Source organism: Schistocerca serialis, chromosome 3 (assembly GCF_023864345.2).
Source record: "Schistocerca serialis cubense isolate TAMUIC-IGC-003099 chromosome 3, iqSchSeri2.2, whole genome shotgun sequence".
In the NCBI taxonomy this organism is placed as follows: Eukaryota; Metazoa; Arthropoda; class Insecta; order Orthoptera; family Acrididae; genus Schistocerca; species Schistocerca serialis.
The window spans coordinates 388,607,977-388,626,599 of record NC_064640.1 but is presented as its reverse complement, the minus strand read 5'-3'; positions in this window follow the sequence as shown (position 1 = coordinate 388,626,599).

Genomic DNA, 18,623 nt, shown 5'->3' with positions numbered 1-18,623 from the left:
GCGCCAGAAGCAAATGCAATCTTATTGTTCAGTTTTATCGTGTTGCGACAAGTCAAATGACGATTTGTGTCTCGCACGAAATGAAGAGAAACTCTCAGTAGACATATTGCTATTCAAGTGAAGTGTGCTGCTGTTTCTGTCTAGTCATGGTATAAGTAGGCTGTTTAGGTTTTTTTATTGGTAACGCCACCTCTGTATAAAAATCACTGGCTGTGCTGTGTGCAGTCTGTGTCTAGTTTGCATTGTTGTCTGCCATTGTAGTGTTGGGCAGCGGCAGCAGGATGTGAACAGCGCATAGCGTTGCGCAGTTGGAGGTGAGCCGCCAGCAGTGGTGGATGTGGGGAGAGAGATGGCGGAGTTTTGTAATTTGTGATGAACTGCTATATATATTATGACTTTTGATGATATTAAGGTAAATACATTATTTGTTCTCTATTAATATCTTTCATTTGCTAACTATCCCTATCAGTAGTTAGTGCCTTCCATAGTTTGAATCTTTTATTTAGCTGGCAGTAGTGGCGCTCGCTGTGTTGCAGTAGTTCGAGTAACCAAGATTTTTGTGAGGTAAGCGATTTGTGAAATGCATAGGTTAATGTTAGTCAGGGCCATTCTTTTGTAGGGATTTCTGAAAGTCAGATTGCGTTGCGCTAAAAATATTGTGTGTCAGGTTAAGCACAGTCCTGTACAACTGTTCAAAGGGGACGTTTCATATGTCGACCCTTAGCCGAGGATACCTCGCTGGAATATAGCGCGTAATTGTAGAGAGAATCTCCTTTGTAGTTGCAGTCTTTCATTGTTGTTGTGGGATGCATGTAGATTTGCACCAAGTATTTCGCAGCTGCGCTTGCAATTAACTAGATATTATTTTCAGCGTTATGTTAATGTGTTCCCCTATTTTTCCTCTTCAAATTGTGTTTTTCTGTGTCGTCGTGTGAAATATTGTGACAATAATGGCGTGTGAAAAACGTAATACTAGGCTCCAAAGTAAACTGAGAAATGACAGTGAAGACGAAAGTAGTGTGTTAGCGCCACCGTGTAATGAATTAACTAATGTTCAACATAGTAATTTGGTAATTGTGCATAAGGAAATGGAGCGGGCGGCAAACAGTGGCGTAGGCAGTGAAACAATTAGTGAACAGGGAAGCATTATCGATCGATCGGTCGGCAACAGCTCGCCTCAGAAATCCCAAATGACAGGACACAATCTTGCAAATACTGTAGATTCAGGTTTTGCATCCTCACCGTTTTCTCAAATAAGTCAAGACACATTTTCTGCTTGTCAAAATGTGAATATTGCCGGTTCAAATGCATTGCCGAATAGCACTGAGGAACATGTTTCAGACACCAGTACATTGTTATTACAATTAATGCAACAAATGTGACAAAAGCTTCAAAAGTTAGACATAATAGAACAAATCTTCAAAAGTTAGACACAATGGAACAAAATCAGAGACAAACACAGCAAAAGCTTCAAAAGTTAGACACAATGGAACAAAGTCTTCAAAAGTTAGACACCACACTTGAACAAACACGTGAAAATTTAACTACTGAGTTACATAAAATCGAATCGAAATGTCAAAAAGTCTGTAACGACGTAAAAACACAAATTTGTGAGCATTTTCAACCTATTTTTTCGCGGCATGAAAATGCATTACAGAATCACGAAGCAGCCATAAAAGAACTGCAAATTATTGTTCATGAAAATCATGAGACCTTGCAAGCTAAAATTGACTCAGTTGCATCTACCGATTCGGTTACGCAACTTGCAAAAACTCAGGAAAACTTAAAGGACACAGTAGAAAGACACATGGAGGAAATTAGTACATTATCAGAGAAAGTAGTTGAACTTTCGGATCAGGTCACTAACTTATCTACAAAGGTAGATGCTGATCTGAATGACACAAGACCTGTAGCCTTCACTGACACAGAAGAGTATGAACAAATTAGAAAATTCAAACAAAATCAAAATCAAATCAATACACAGTACAAAAGAGAAATCCAGGAAGTAGAAGATCAGTTGACGCAGGTAATACAAGAATTACATATTCCAGAGGACACTTGCGCTCCAACACGGGTTGAGGGACTTAGAAATACGGAAAAGCCGCAAAATAATAACACAGGGCATTTCGGAAATTATGAAAGAAATTGGCAATGTGCACCGAATTTTGAGATGGAACCGCTGACACGACGTAACAATGACCGATATGCGACTCGCCGACACGATGATTTTGACTATAAGCTGTTCATTACTACACGTAAATTCAAAACATTTAAGAATTCTGGCAACGACATTCATCCACAAGCATGGCTCCATCAATTCTCTCATTGTTTTCCTCCCAACTGGTCATTAGAGCACAGATTAGAATTTATGTGTGGCTACTTAGAGAATGAACCAGCTGTAAGAATGCGATCGCTCATTCACGATTGCCACAGTGAAGGAGAATTTTACCATGCCTTCCTCTCAGCATATTGGTCTCAAGCCACACAAGACCGAGTAAAACATGGCATCATAATGATGAAACATTTCGAACAATCTGAATTTTCCAGTCTTGTAAAATACACTCCTGGAAATTGAAATAAGAACACCATGAATTCATTGTCCCAGGAAGGGGAAACTTTATTGACACATTTCTGCGGTCAGATACATCACATGATCACACTGACAGAACCACAGGCACATAGACACAGGCAACAGAGCATGCACAATGTCGGCACTAGTACAGTGTATATCCACCTTTCGCAGCAATGCAGGCTGCTATTCTCCCATGGAGACGATCGTAGAGATGCTGGATGTAGTCCTGTGGAATGGCTTGCCATGCCATTTCCACCTGGCGCCTCAGTTGGACCAGCGTTCGTGCTGGACGTGCAGACCGCGTGAGACGACGCTTCATCCAGTCCCAAACATGCTCAATGGGGGACAGATCCGGAGATCTTGCTGGCCACGGTAGTTGACTTACACCTTCTAGAGCACGTTGGGTGGCACGGGATACATGGGGACGTGCATTGTTCTGTTGGAACAGCAAGTTCCCTTGCCGGTCTAGGAATGATAGAACGATGGGTTCGATGACGGTTTGGATGTACCGTGCACTATTCAGTGTCCCCTCGACGATCACCAGTGGTGTACGGCCAGTGTAGGAGATCGCTCCCCACACCATGATGCCGGGTGTTGGCCCTGTGTGCCTCGGTCGTATGCAGTCCTGATTGTGGCGCTCACCTGCACGGCGCCAAACACGCATACGACCATCATTGGCACCAAGGCAGAAGCGACTCTCATCGCTGAAGACGACACGTCTCCATTCGTCCCTCCATTCACGCCTGTCGCGACACCACTGGAGGCGGGCTGCACGATGTTGGGGCGTGAGCGGAAGACGGCCTAATGGTGTGCGGGACCGTAGCCCAGCTTCATGGAGATGGTTGCGAATGGTCCTCGCCGATACCCCAGGAGCAACAGTGTCCCTAATTTGCTGGGAAGTGGCGGTGCGGTCCCCTACGGCACTGCGTAGGATCCTACGGTCTTGGCGTGCTTCCGTGCGTCGCTGCGGTCCGGTCCCCGGTCGACGGGCGCGTGCACCTTCCGCCGACCACTGGCGACAACATCTATGTACTGTGGAGACCTCACGCCCCACGTGTTGAGCAATTCGGCGGTACGTCCACCCGGCCTCCCGCATGCCCACTATATGCCCTCGCTCAAAGTCCGTCAACTGCACATACGGTTCACGTCCACGCTGTCACGGCATGCTACCAGTGTTAAAGACTGCGATGGAGCTCCGTATGCCATGGCAAACTGGCTGACACTGACGGCGGCGGTGCACAAATGCTGCGCAGCTAGCGCCATTCGACGGCCAACACCGCAGTTCCTGGTGTGTCCACTGTGCCGTGCGTGTGATCATTGCTTGTACAGCCCTCTCGCAGTGTCCGGAGCAAGTATGGTGGGTCTGACACACCGGTGTCAATGTGTTCTTTTTTCCATTTCCAGGAGTGTATTTTGAAGACATGTTGCACAAGAATCAGTATCTTTCAAACCCATACAGCCCCTCAGAACTCATCCGCATTTGCTTAATCAAATTACCTGAGCATTTATGGCATATTATTTTGGCAGGACGTTGCAAAGGCGACATTGAAGCTTTTCAGGGGCTCTTACAAGAACTGGAAATTGACACTGACATTCGCAGAACGCGAAAACAGGAGCACAACAATTACACGTCACAACCGTCACAATTCCGCGATGACAGAAATAGTAACTGGACACGACAAGGCTATTCTCACAACACATATTGTGACCAAAACAGACACCACCCGTATGACAACCGTTGGCAGAGTAGTAATAATTACAGAGAAAGATCACCTCTCCGCGGTAGTGACTATCACAGAGACAATCAGAGAAACAGACAATTTGGGAACCAAAATAATTATTATCAAGGGAGACAGAATAACTTTAGACGCAACGGTCCAGCGCGCAGTTACGATTCAGGGAGAAATTCTCCACCACGTGACCGACAAGAAAGATAGTATGGCATCTACCAACATGACGACAGACGATATGATCGTAACGACAGACCTGAATTGCATCAGAACTGGTGGGATTCAAACAGAGCAGGGCCCTTTCGACAACGTGAATTTGTAGAAGTTCGGTCTCCTAATCCCAATAACGGCGCGCGCCAACAAAGAAACACACAATGACTCGCACCGCAGGCAGCCACTTGCGCCGGCTGGCTCAGGAAAAAATAGCATACATGCTAACCTTGAGAAAAATTTTAGCATTCCTTACCGACGTATACAACATGATAATTGCATTCAAATCAAACTCTGAGTACTAGGATGAGTAAAGGTTTACACCACATTTCACACGTAAAACCATTTATTGAGAGATAATCTGCTTTTCAACTTAGTCTTCGGTATAAAACTTTTCACTTCACATTTCTAGTATGCTTTGTCAGACTTAAGAAACTGTTAACATGCAACAATGTTTGAAGTTAAGTATCCAGTCTAGAACCTAGGGAACATTTTTAAACAGAAATTACGAATGCATTGTTATAGTGAACAGACGACACAATGTTGTTATTTGTACATTCTTGCTTGTTAGTTGCACGATTACGTAACGACTATAAGGCTCACATACTTAGAACATTTACCAGTACTGCTAATGAGATTTTAATGCAACATTTTGGTTTACTTGCAAATACAGTACATTATGGATTTAAGGTACTTTCCGTGAGATACCAGATGAGACAGTGGTTAGTTTATGTGACAGCTACATGATTTTATCACGACGCTACTAATGAGTGACAATTTACAATGTTGCTTTTGTGGTGTTTCTGTTTCATATCCGCACAGTTTTTCTGTATTTTTCTGGAAAGTAAAACATGTTTTAGTAGTAACTTCTGTGGTATAGCTACAATGAGACAGACTTTTCCGTAGCACAACAATACGTTACAGCACAGTAATTTCTTCATCACAACAATAAGCGTAATAACTAAGATATCTATACGCAAAGCATTTCACTTTTGTTTATCATGAGGTAAGTACATTGGCTTCTGCAGAACTTAGCTTTCGGAGGACAATAACTACGACACTTCCACAGAGATTATCTTACAGCAAGACGCACATTTAGCGCTACAGGACACGTATTTGAGTGATTAATTTTGTACTTAAATCATTTATTTTTAAAGATATTTGATGTACAATGATACAAAGGTTTTCCGTAATACATTTCATTCTATTGCTGTAATCTGTAACACCTGAGGGTATAATTACATTAATCCTCAGGGGGGTACACGCCTACTTTGTGTACCATGTGTTTGGCAAGCACAAGGAGCCCTAGCTAATATGGTATTTGCTTATGCAACTTTACACATCGGTACCATATTTCTCTAACACAGAATTACACAGCTATCTGATCATTTAACTGAGAGAGACAAACCTTTTTACTACGGCACTGACAGATGTTTACGTAATTACACCGTTGTATAACTTCACACTTACAAAATTGTATTTTGTCTGTACTTTGTGAACTGTTCATATTTTTTCAGACCCATTGTGATATTATGAGAACTTTGAATGATATATTTGGTATGGGATCACGATTTTTAAAGTATGTTTGAGGCAGATGACACATTTGACAGGAGCAGAGAATTTTTTTTATGTTTTGAAATTATTGGACGAAGCTACGACGATTTTGAGAGTTGACTGAGGTGTTATGATGTTATTATTACGATGACTATGTGTATTATGCTGTTGCGGTATGTTTATGATCAGTAAGCTGATGCTATATGAGTTATTTGATTATGCTACATATCTGTTATGATGAAATACTGAAGAAGTGTCGATGAATAAGGTAAGGAATAATGAGTAGTGGTTAGGGACTCTGATTTGTGGAAGAGGATGTTGGAAACCAAGAATCGTACTTTAGAATTATGAAATGTGTGTACATGTGTGAATGTATTACAATGCCGACGAAAAAATTTTTGGACACTGTTATAGCAACAGGATTTTGTTTCTACAGATGTGTAACCCAAATTCTTGACCTGTGAAATTTTTATATGAGACTGTCACTGTAGCGGAAACTGCTGTCGTAAATATTTCAGTAAGAAAGGTAAGTGACCTTGACGTAATGCGTTTTGGGTGCCCAGCTGAGAGGTTGTCGCCTGACAAAAAAAAGCCATTAGGTGGAAAAAAAAAGAAGCCATTATCCTCGCTATTGACATTTCTTTGTCGAAAGCATCGCAAATACAACACGCTCAAACTTGAAAACATATGATAATACTGTGGTGCTCTTAATTTATTATATTTACTGAAATGTCTAATGACATGACGAGAAATATTTTATGTCTATACACCTGATTATGACGAGCGTCTTTCTCGAGAATTGAGAGATTTTTCTACTAACTTATGAAATGCCTCATGACTACTGAATGATGTTCTTATGCTTTACTTTGTACATAGTTGCTTATTTCATTTGATATCTGGTTTCCAGCTATCTTGCAGTATTGGTTTCATAAAATAAAATTAAATGCATTTGCTAATGTGAACATTTTCTGTCTACAGATCGAGTAAATAATAATTTTTTTTCAAAAAAATGAGGGAGCACAAAAAGACATTTACCGTCACAGGAACTGCATTCATAATTTTCTTTTCAAGTACTTGGTAATTTCTTTTGTAGAATAAATTGTGATGCATCACTCTAGTGTTAAGATGTGACATAAGTATTGGACATGGCCATTTTTAGTGTACTATTTTTTTCTGCTTGAGCTATGTCATGTTTAGATATATGTTTTTTTTATTTGCTGCTGCTGTTTGCCAGGCATAATGTTACTGAATTTGACTTTGTATTACGCTGTGAAGCCAGTTTACTACGCATTTATTTTTCTTGTTTGCTGCACAGTGCCTTATATTAGTGGTAATATTGCAATTGCTTTGCCAGTTTGAATTTTTTGTCATTGATGTTTGTGTTAATTGTTTTGTGCTGCTGCATTGCCTCGTCCCTTAGTTTAGCATCAGAGCTAGAGTAGATTTAAGTTAGCTTAAGTGGGGGTAGACTACATAAGAAACTTACTATGGACAATAGGAAAAAAATGCATTGAGAAGTTATATGAAAAAGATTTGGGCTAAAACGAGTATTGTACACTGAGAAATAATTATTTTGAAAGAAATATGAATAGAATACTGAAAGCAGGTATAGATAGCACTTTTTGAAATAATGAAGAACGAAGGGAGATCTCCAAGAAGTAAAGAAAGTTTTGTTTGCAAAATACTGCAGTAAAACAAACCCTGTCCTTTGCTTTTGTATTATTATGCTATGTGTTTGTGTACCCTTGTGTATTTGTTTTCTTCCTGTCTCTGTGTACTGTTTCATAGAATTTTTTTTCTCTTCTAATACTAAGCTACATTCACTATGATGAGGAATACTGTTATCCTCAAATATAACTGGCATTAATAATATCTTATTTACTTTGTAAAGATGTTAGACATTATTAATTCTGTTTTGTTTTCATGCTCATGTGTGAAGTTGGTGTTTCAAAAGTTATTCTGATCTTTTCTGTATGTACTCATGTCATAATTCCTGTAACACTGATGTATATGTTATTTCGACTTTTTTGTAAATCCTGTACTACAAATGTTATCTGTATTGTTATGTTCTTTAATGATGTATTTTGTACCTTTGTTATTGTATTCTTATGTTATAAAATTGTAATTGACACCAGTTCATCAAATTAAGTATCTTGTAAGTTACATTTCACTGCACACGTTTCTGTTGGTCATAGTATATGGACAATATGTGAGAAGTAGGGACTGATAGTGTTTGCACGTGTGTTAATAATTCAGCAAGGGACTGGATAACAGCATTGCTGGTTCTAAGGACAATTCCAAAAACTTTGTGAGTGCACAAGTGGTGGTTATGGACTTGCTACATTATCTGCAAGACCCTTCAATGGTGATTGTGTACCTGCACAGTTGCAACAGATGGCTGCTGGCCGTCTCTACAAGGACTGCAGTGGGTCTGCATCTTTGATGGCCCATCGTTACCATTATTTCTACAAGGACTGCAGTGGGTCTGCACCTCTGGTGGCCCACCAATACCATACTCTCTACCAGGACTACAGTGGGTCTACTCTGTGATGACCTACCTACCAATATTCTTCAAAACTTCGACTGACTCTGCTGTGGGTTTGCTCTATTGTGGTCCATTACCTGTCTGCATGTCAAGAGTCAGCACTGTCTTTCCTTTGGAAGGACAACACTACTTCTTCAAGACTGCATGGAAATCCACTACTTCTGTGTGCATTCTCTTTTACTGTTCAGACTTTGAAAAAAAAAGAAAAACACTGTAATTTTACTGTGATGAATCAGGACTGTCTTTATAGACTATGAGAAAATTTTAGCTTTTGACCAACATTGTATCAATAAGTGTGTGCATTTGATATCTTTGTTATTGTAATTATGAAAAATTTTATCAAATCATTATTGGCCACTGCCCAAAACAATTTGTAAAATTTTTTGTGGGGAGCATGGGGGCTATGTAAGTAGGCTGTTTAGGTTTTTTTATTGGTAACGCCACCTCTGTATAAAAATCACTGGCTGTGCTGTGTGCAGTCTGTGTCTAGTTTGCATTGTTGTCTGCCATTGTAGTGTTGGGCAGCGGCAGCAGGATGTGAACAGCGCATAGCGTTGCGCAGTTGGAGGTGAGCCGCCAGCAGTGGTGGATGTGGGGAGAGAGATGGCGGAGTTTTGTAATTTGTGATGAACTGCTATATATATTATGACTTTTGATGATATTAAGGTAAATACATTATTTGTTCTCTATTAATATCTTTCATTTGCTAACTATCCCTATCAGTAGTTAGTGCCTTCCATAGTTTGAATCTTTTATTTAGCTGGCAGTAGTGGCGCTCGCTGTATTGCAGTAGTTCGAGTAACCAAGATTTTTGTGAGGTAAGCGATTTGTGAAATGCATAGGTTAATGTTAGTCAGGGCCATTCGTTTGTAGGGATTTCTGAAAGTCAGATTGTGTTGCGCTAAAAATATTGTGTGTCAGGTTAAGCACAGTCCTGTACAATTGTTCAAAGGGGACGTTTCAATGGCTACAAGAGTTTGTGTTATTTCTCCATACAGTTTTTGTTATATCTGTGGTGAGTGCACTATTAAAAGTCAACAGAGAAACATAAGTGATTTTGTGTGGAAAGTTTATTTTGCTTACTTTAAATTAATACTTGATGATAAAGATAAACCATGGGGCCCCCATAAGGTGTAGAAGATGTGAAGAAGATCTTCGTTTGTGGTTTAAGGGTAAGAAAAATGCATGTCGATTTGGAATTCCTATGATATGGCGTGAGCAGAAAAACCATGCCACTGATTGCTACTTCTGTTCAGTTGACGTAAAGAGATTCAATTCAAAAAGCAAAAGAAGCATAAGTTATCCTAACCTTGACTCAGCTAAACATCCAGTGCTCCATATCTCTGAAATACCTATCCCACAGCCACCTTTCAGTTTGTATGAATACCCGAGTGAGTTGGAGGACGAAGTTACATTACCTCCTCAAGGTGAATCAAGCTCAGTTTTTTCTTCAGACGAAGATGAAAGGCCTCAACTATTTTCTCAAAGTGAACTCAGTGATCTAGTAAGAGATTTAGGTCTTTCAAAAGATGCAGCCAAACTGTTAGGTTCCAGGTTAAAAAATAAAAACCTTTTATTATCTGGCACCTCATTTTCAAGGGACAGACACCGAGAAACAGAATTTATCCAGTTTTTCTCAAAAGAAAGAAATTTAATTTTTTGGAATGATGTGGAAGGACTCATTCATTGCTTTGATATGCAGTATGACTCATCTGAATGGCATCTATTAAATGATTCATCCAAAACTAGTCTTAAAGTAGTATTATTGCACTATGGAAACAAGTTTGCATCGTTTCCGATGGGAAATTCTGTGCATATGGACGAAAACTATAACGATTTGGTCATTATCCTGGAAAAAATCAAATATCAGGATCATCAATGGATGGTTTGTGGGGACACCAGAGAACAGCACTGGACTAAAAGTGATTGGCCATCCCGCGAAACTTTAAAACCTGGAGAGAAAAATGTTATCAATACTACTTTGGTACCACCAGAAAAGGTTTTGTTGTCCCCTCTCTATATCAGATTGGGGTTGATGAAACAATTTGTAAAATCGGAGCAAAAGGATGGGGACTGTTTTAGATATCTATGTACAAAATTCTCGAAGCTGTCAGAAACAAAGTTGAAAGAGGGAGTTTTCACTGGCCCCGGCATAATAAAACTTTTAACCGACACCCTTTTTGTGGAAAGTATGAATGAGAAGGAAAAAGAAGCTTGAGTATCGTTCAAGGATGTCGTGCGAAAGTTTTTGGGAAATACTAAGGATCCGGACTGCAAAACCATTGCTCAACGGATGCTAGAAGCATACGAAGCTCAAGGCTGCAAGATTAGCTTGAAGGTCCATTTTTTACACTCCCACATAGACAGTTTTCCTGAAAACCTGGGAGCTTACAGTGAAGAACAGGGGAGTGGTTTCACCAGAATGTCCGTGATATCAAGAGACGGCACCAAGGAAGATGGAGTGTCACTATGCTTGCTGACAACTGTTGGATGCTTAAGCGGGAAACTAAACATGGAAATCGGAAAAAGACTCGGCGAAGTATCAAGGAAAAGAAGAAAAGGTTTCAATAAAAACATGAATAAGTATAATATTGTTACTGTATGTCTCAAAATAATGTTTCATTGGTTGTGAAAATATATTATGTGTGATAATTTTGAATAAACGAGTGCTTTTACCATTTTTTTGTGTTTGAATTTGCAAAATCCCTTATATGATAGAAAAAAATGGACATCACTTCTGAAATCAGCGCATTCTAGAACATGTAATTCAATAAAAATATCTCATGCAGGCGCCAAAAAAATTTTTTTGCAGACCTGTGTTATTGAATGAAAAAGTTTCTTAGTGTCGTACTCCCGTCGTATTAATGCATAGAGACGTTAGCCGTTACCACAACTAATTCTAATGCAAAATCAATAACAGAGATGTGAAAATCATTGTCTAACAGGGTATTAAAGCATGGGGCTCAAACTTTTGTAAGGTCCGATTTTCCGTTCCAAAACAGCATCGAGAGTGGGTACTGCCATGTGAATGTACTACAGTAACCTGAACTCTGTCCGTTTCTCTCAGTGTATTCATCAGTTTGTGTGGGCTACTCGTAGGCACTCATTGTACTCTTCCATTTATCAATACAGACATCAGTCATCTATAGCACTAAGTTCTCGGGAGGGTCAACATATCTTCGTTTCTTACATATGTGGACCATCTTTAGTGGTATAGTGAATGATCAGAGCACGTTATACCCCCAGATTTTTAATGCGAAGATACACCGCAGTGCAAAACTTAAGGACGCTGGTGATGAGTTCCTGCAGTAGGGCGTTCGATTCCTCCCGCGGTTGACAACTACTGGGTCATTGCCGGTACATATGGAGGTGCTGCAATGCGTCTCCCCAATCCATTTCACATGCTAGACAGAATTTAAGTTAGGGCAGCAGGCGGGCCAGTGCATTCGTCGATTATCCTCTCGGTCCAAAAGCTCCTCTACCTGCGCTATCCGATGCTGTCGCTCATTGTCATCCATAAAAATGAAGTCAGGGGCGAATACATCCCTGTAAAGATGCACATATCCCCATGTACATTGTCAGAATAACGTTGACCAGTGAGTGAACCGTGTTAAGGATTTGGAGGTCAGAAGAGACAACCCCCATGGAGTCGCCCTGCAACTTGGAGCGTGAGATTGCCTGAATTGCAGTCTTGCTAAATGTGTTTGCTACTGCCCCCCCCCCCCCCCTCCCCTGTTTGACGTGGGTCCCTTCTTGCCTGTTACACGATGTTGCGGTCATCTTCTCCTGTAGTTGACTGTATTCGACCGTGTCCTCTCCCTTATTGGGAACGCTCCCCATATAGTGAAACAATGCTGTGAGCAATACCAGACTCATGGTTACACACGTCACACATCGACCTTCTACCAGTTTCCCGATGGTTCTCCCATATGTGAAGTCATCCAAAATCTATCTCCGGGCCACACTGTAATGAAGAACAACGCCACCGCGGACCGTAACTGGTCGCTGATCAATACACGCCGTCTTTTTCCGTTCTTTCAACTCCCTCGTGTTGCTGGCGAGCCCCATTTGGCGCTGTAGTCACGCTCACCTCACGCCATGTGACGTCCAGCTTTCTGTGCACGACTGGGAGACTTCTGGCAACATGGTTTCGCACTGTCATTCATTTCCACCGAGTTATTAATATGCCTGGTTGGTTGATTTGGGGGAGGGGACCAAACAGTGAGGTCATCGGTCCCGTCGGATTAGGGAAAGATGGGGAAGGAAGTCGGCCGTGCCCTATCAAAGGGACCAGCCCGGCTTTTGCCTGAAGCGATTTAGGGAAATCACGGGGAACTTTAACCAAGATGAGCGGACTCGGGGGTTTGAACCACCGTCCTCCCGAATGCGAGTCCAGTGTGTTAACCACTGCGCCACCTCGCTCGGTGAGTTGTTAACATGTTATGTTATTTCATCTATTTAGTACTTAAGTTTTTCAAAGCAATATAATTCTAGTACATGCTCCGGTTTCTTCTTATCGCAATGATTAAGCTTCAACTTCGTGAGAAAACCATGAGGCAGTGTCAGTGTGGCAATGACCGTGTAGCAATGGCAATGTGACAACAGCAATGTTGCAGGTGTGAGGTTGCCATGTCGCGGTCTTGCTAACCTCAATCTGTCTCCTGGTCGTTGCGTCCTAGCGGTTCTAAGCGCTTCAGTGCGGAACCGCGCTGCTGCTGCGGTCGCAGGTTCGAATCCTGCCTCGGGCATTGATGTGTGTGATGTCCTTAGGTTAGGTAGGTTTAAGTAGTTCTAAGTCTAAAGGACTGATGACCTCATATGTTAAGTCCCATGGTGCTTAGAGCCATTTGATTTGAATCAACCTATCTGCAAAGTTGATAGTAAGTAAAGTAATAACCGTGTTTCTGTTCCAACTAAAAAAACTGGTATAATACGGAGAAAATAACAGTTCTGGTTTCTTTGTCAGTTAGCCTGTTTCGGCAATTAAATATTAAATTTTCCTTGCGTACATTTCATTTGTCTTTAACGCAATAGTATTAATCGCGTATTACGTAATCATGCCATTGGTGTCTGCTAATTGTTCCACATTGATAGGGCAGTTTGCAACCCGATTGGAGCAACATATATCGTCTTCTACACCATGTTTCGACAAAGCAGTGGGGCAGAATGAGGGTGACTCCACATGCAAGAAATCTAAGGCAACAATTATCGCTGATTTTTGTTAAGAACATAAGCTCTGGCTGGGATGTAATGAGAAACCTACGCCCTTAGATTAAATGGATCAACGAAAAAATATTTACACTGCGGTGACAGAAGTCATGCGATACCCTCTTACATCGTGTCGGACCTCCCTTTTGCTCGGCGCACTGCAGCAACTCGACGTGGAATAGATTCTACAAGTCATTGGAAGTCCCCTGCAGAAATATTGAGCCATGCTGCCTCTACAGCAGTCCATAACTGCGAAAGTGTTGCCGGTGTAGGATTTTGGGCACGGACTGACGTATCGATTATGTCCCATAATTGTTCGATGGGATTCATGTTAGTGATCTGGGTGGCCAGATCATTCACTCGAACTGTTCACAAGAAATGGTGAACAATGGTAGCTTGGTGCAATGGCGCGTTGTCATCCACAAATATTCCATCGTTGTTGGGGTACAAGGCGGAAAGCCTCGCTCGCGGGGTGAAATCAGAGCTAACTATTTGTAGTATCGTTCCCAGAACCGATCGCGGTCCTCTGGTTTGGAGCCGAGTGGAAGGCTTAAACCAGAGGCTCAGACGATTCTGCGGAGATCTGGGGTGCAAATTTCTCGACCTCCGCTATCGGGTGGAGAAATGTAGGGTCCCCCTGAATAGGTCAGGCGTGCACTACACGCCGGAAGCGGCTACAAGGGTAGCGGAGTACGTGTGGAGTGCACATGGGGGTTTTTTAGGTTAGAGAATCCCCTCCCTAGGCCCGACAAGACGCCTCCTGAGACGCAGCAAGGTAGGAGTAGGCAAAATGCAACAGGGAATAACAATATTAATGTGCTAATAGTAAACTGCAGGAGCGTCTACAGAAAGGTCCCAGAACTGCTCTCATTAATAAACGGTCACAACGCCCATAAAGTACTAGGGACAGAAAGTTGGCTGAAACCAGATGTAAATAGTAATGAAATCCTAAACTCAGATTGGAATGTATACCGCAGAGACAGGCTGGACAGTGAAGGGGGAGGCGTGTTTATAGCGATAAGAAGTGCAATAGTATCGAAGGAAATTGACGGAGATCCGAAATGTGAAATGATTTGGGTAAAGGTCACGGTTAAAGCAGGCTCAGACATGGTAATTGGATGTCTCTATAGGCCCCCTGGCTCAGCAGCTGTTGTGGCTGAGCACCTGAAGGATAATTTGGAAAATATTTCTAGTAGATTTCCCCACCATGTTATAGTTCTGGGTGGAGATTTTAATTTGCCGGATATAGACTGGGAGACTCAGACGTTCATAACGGGTGGCAGGGACAAAGAATACAGTGAAATTTTTTTAAGTGCTTTATCTGAAAACTACCTTTAGCAGTTAAACAGAGAACCGACTCGTGGCGATAACATATTAGACCTTCTGGTGACAAACAGACCCGAACTATTTGAAAAAGTTAACGCAGAACAGGGAATCAGCGATCATAAAGCGGTTACGGCATCGATGATTTCAGCCGTAAATAGGAATATTAAAAAGGGTAGGAAGATTTTTCTGTTTAGAAAAAGTGACAAAAAGCAGATTTCAGAGTACCTGTTGGCTCAACACAAAAGTTTTGTCTCAAGTACAGATAGTGCTGAGGATCAGTGGACAAAGTTCAAAACCGTCGTACATAATGCGTTAGATGAGTATGTGCCAAGCAAGATCGTAAGAGATGGAAAAGAGCCACCGTGGTACAACAACCAAGTTAGAAAACTGCTGCGGAAGCAAAGGGAACTTCACAGCAAACATAAACATAGCCAAAGCCTTGCAGACAAACAAAAATTACGCGAAGCGAAATGTAGTGTGAGGAGGGCTATGCGAGAGGCGTTCAATGAATTCGAAAGTAAAGTTCTATGTACTGACTTGGCAGAAAATCCTAAGAAATTTTGGTCTTATGTCAAAGCGGTAGATGGATCAAAACAAAATGTCCAGACACTCTGTGACCAAAATGGTACTGAAACAGAGGATGACAGACTAAAGGCCGAAATACTAAATGTCTTTTTCCAAAGTTGTTTCACAGAGGAAGATTGCACTGTAGTTCCTTCTCTAGATTGTCGCACAGATGACAAAATGGTAGATATCGAAACAGACGACAGAGGGATAGAGAAACAATTAAAATCGCTCAAAAGACGAAAGGCCTCTGGACCTGATGGGATACCAGTTCAATTTTACACAGAGTACGCGAAGGAACTTGCCCCCCTTCTTGCAGCGGTGTACCGTAGGTCTCTAGAAGAGCGTAGCGTTCCAAAGGATTGGAAAAGGGCACAGGTCATCCCCGTTTTCAAGAAGAGACGTCGAGCAGATGTGCAGAACTATAGACCTATATCTCTAACGTCGATCAGTTGTAAAATTTTGGAACACGTATTGTGTTCGAGTATAATGACTTTTCTGGAGACTAGAAATCTACTCTGTAGGAATCAGCATGGGTTTCGAAAAAGACGGTCATGTGAAACCCAGCTCGCGCTATTCGTCCACGAGACTCAGAGGGCCATAGATACGGGTTCACGGGTAGATGCCGTGTTTCTTGACTTCCGCAAGGCGTTCGACACAGTTCCCCACAGTCGTTTAATGAACAAAGTAAGAGCATATGGACTATCAGACCAATTGTGTGATTGGATTGAGGAGTTCCTAGATAACAGGACGCAGCATGTCATTCTCAATGGAGAGAAGTCTTCCGAAGTAAGAGTGATTTCAGGTGTGCCGCAGGGGAGTGTCATAGGACCGTTGCTATTCACAATATACATAAATGACCTTGTGGATGACATCGGAAGTTCACTGAGGCTTTTTGCGGATGATGCTGTGGTGTATCGAGAGGTTGTAACAATGGAAAATTGTACTGAAATGCAGGAGGATCTGCAGCGAATTGACGCATGGTGCAGGGAATGGCAATTGAATCTCAATGTAGACAAGTGTAATGTGCTGCGAATACACAGAAAGATAGATCCTTTATCATTTAGCTACAAAATAGCAGGTCAGCAACTGGAAGCAGTTAATACCATAAATTATCTGGGAGTACGCATTAGGAGTGATTTAAAATGGAATGATCATATAATGTTGATCGTCGGTAAAGCAGATGCCAGACTGATATTCATTGGAAGAATCCTAAGGAAATGCAATCCGAAAACAAAGGAAGTAGGTTACAGTACGCTTGTTCGCCCACTGCTTGAATACTGCTCAGCAGTGTGGGATCCGTACCAGATAGGGTTGATAGAAGATATAGAGAAGATCCAACGGAGAGCAGCGCGCTTCGTTACAGGATCATTTAGTAATCGCGAAAGCGTTACGGAGCTGATAGATAAACTCCAGTGGAAGACTCTGCAGGAGAGACGCTCAGTAGCTCGGTACGGGCTTTTGTCAAAGTTTCGAGAACATACCTTCACCGAAGAGTCAAGCAGTATATCTCGCGAAGAGACCATGAGGATAAAATCAGAGAGATTAGAGCCCACACAGAGGTATACCGACAATCCTTCTTTCCACGAACAATACGAGAATGGAATAGAAGGGAGAACCGATAGAGGTACTCACGGTACCCTCCGCCACACACCGTCAGGTGGCTTGCGGAGTATGGATGTAGATGTAGATGTAGATGAACATAACTATTTCTAATCAATGAAAGGTTCAGCTGGACCAGAGTCTCCACTTCATTCCATGTAAACACAGCCCGCATCATTATGGAGCCACCACCAGCTTACGCAGTGCCTTGTTGACAACTTGGTTCCATGGCTCCATGGGTCTGCGCCACACTCGAACCCTACCATCAGCTCTTACCAACTGAAACCGGAACTCATCTGACCAGGTCACAGTTTTCTAGTCGTCTAGGATCCAACCGACACGCTCAGCAGCACAGGAGGGGCGCTGCAGGCGATGTCGGGCTTTTAGCAAAGGTACTCGCGTCGGTCATCTGCTGCCATAGCCCACTAACGTCAAATTTCTCCGCACTGTCCATACGGATACGGTCGTCATATGCTGCTGTTCTTTCACGCAGTGTTGCTTGTCTGTTAGCACTGACAACTCTACGCAAACGCCGCTGCTCTCAGTCGTTAAGTGAAGGCCACCGGCCACTGCTTTGTTCTTGGTGAGAGGTAATGCCTGAAATTTCGTATTCCCGGCACAGTCTTGGCACTGTGGATCTCGGAATATTGAATTCCCTGATTTCCGAAATGGAACGTCCCATGCGTCTACCTCGAACTACCATTCCGCGTTCAGAGTCTGTTAATTCCCATCGTGCGGCCATAATCATGTCGGAAACCTTTTCACATGAATCACCTGAGTGCAAATGACAGCTCCGCCAGCGCACTGCCCTTTCATAATTTGTATTCGTGATACTACTGCCATGTGTGTATGTGCATACAGACAATATTTTTGATCCCGCAGTGATACATATACATGATGAAATGAAATAAATCGGCCGCAGTTGGGAACTGAATTGAATTCAATGGCGACAAATAAAAATTTTATTTCATCGTGAAAAGATATCTGTTGATTATTTTTTGTTGGGTGATTAATTTTGTAGTTCTTTGGACACCAAACACACATCTGACCTCAGACTTTTTTCTGTCGAGTAAAATTTTGTCTCGATGTGGCTCTATTACACATTAGAAAATTAGCAAAGAACACGTAATTGGTAAGAATAGTCATTTAATCAGATAACAGGAGACTATATTTCATCGAAGTACAAAACTGAAAAACCTCTCCATTACACAGGAATTAGGTTTCTACTGGTTTATATTTCAATTTTCTCTTCTCCTTAAAGTACTGCCTGTTGTACGTCTCAGTGAAGTGAACAATAGTAATCTTCCATCAT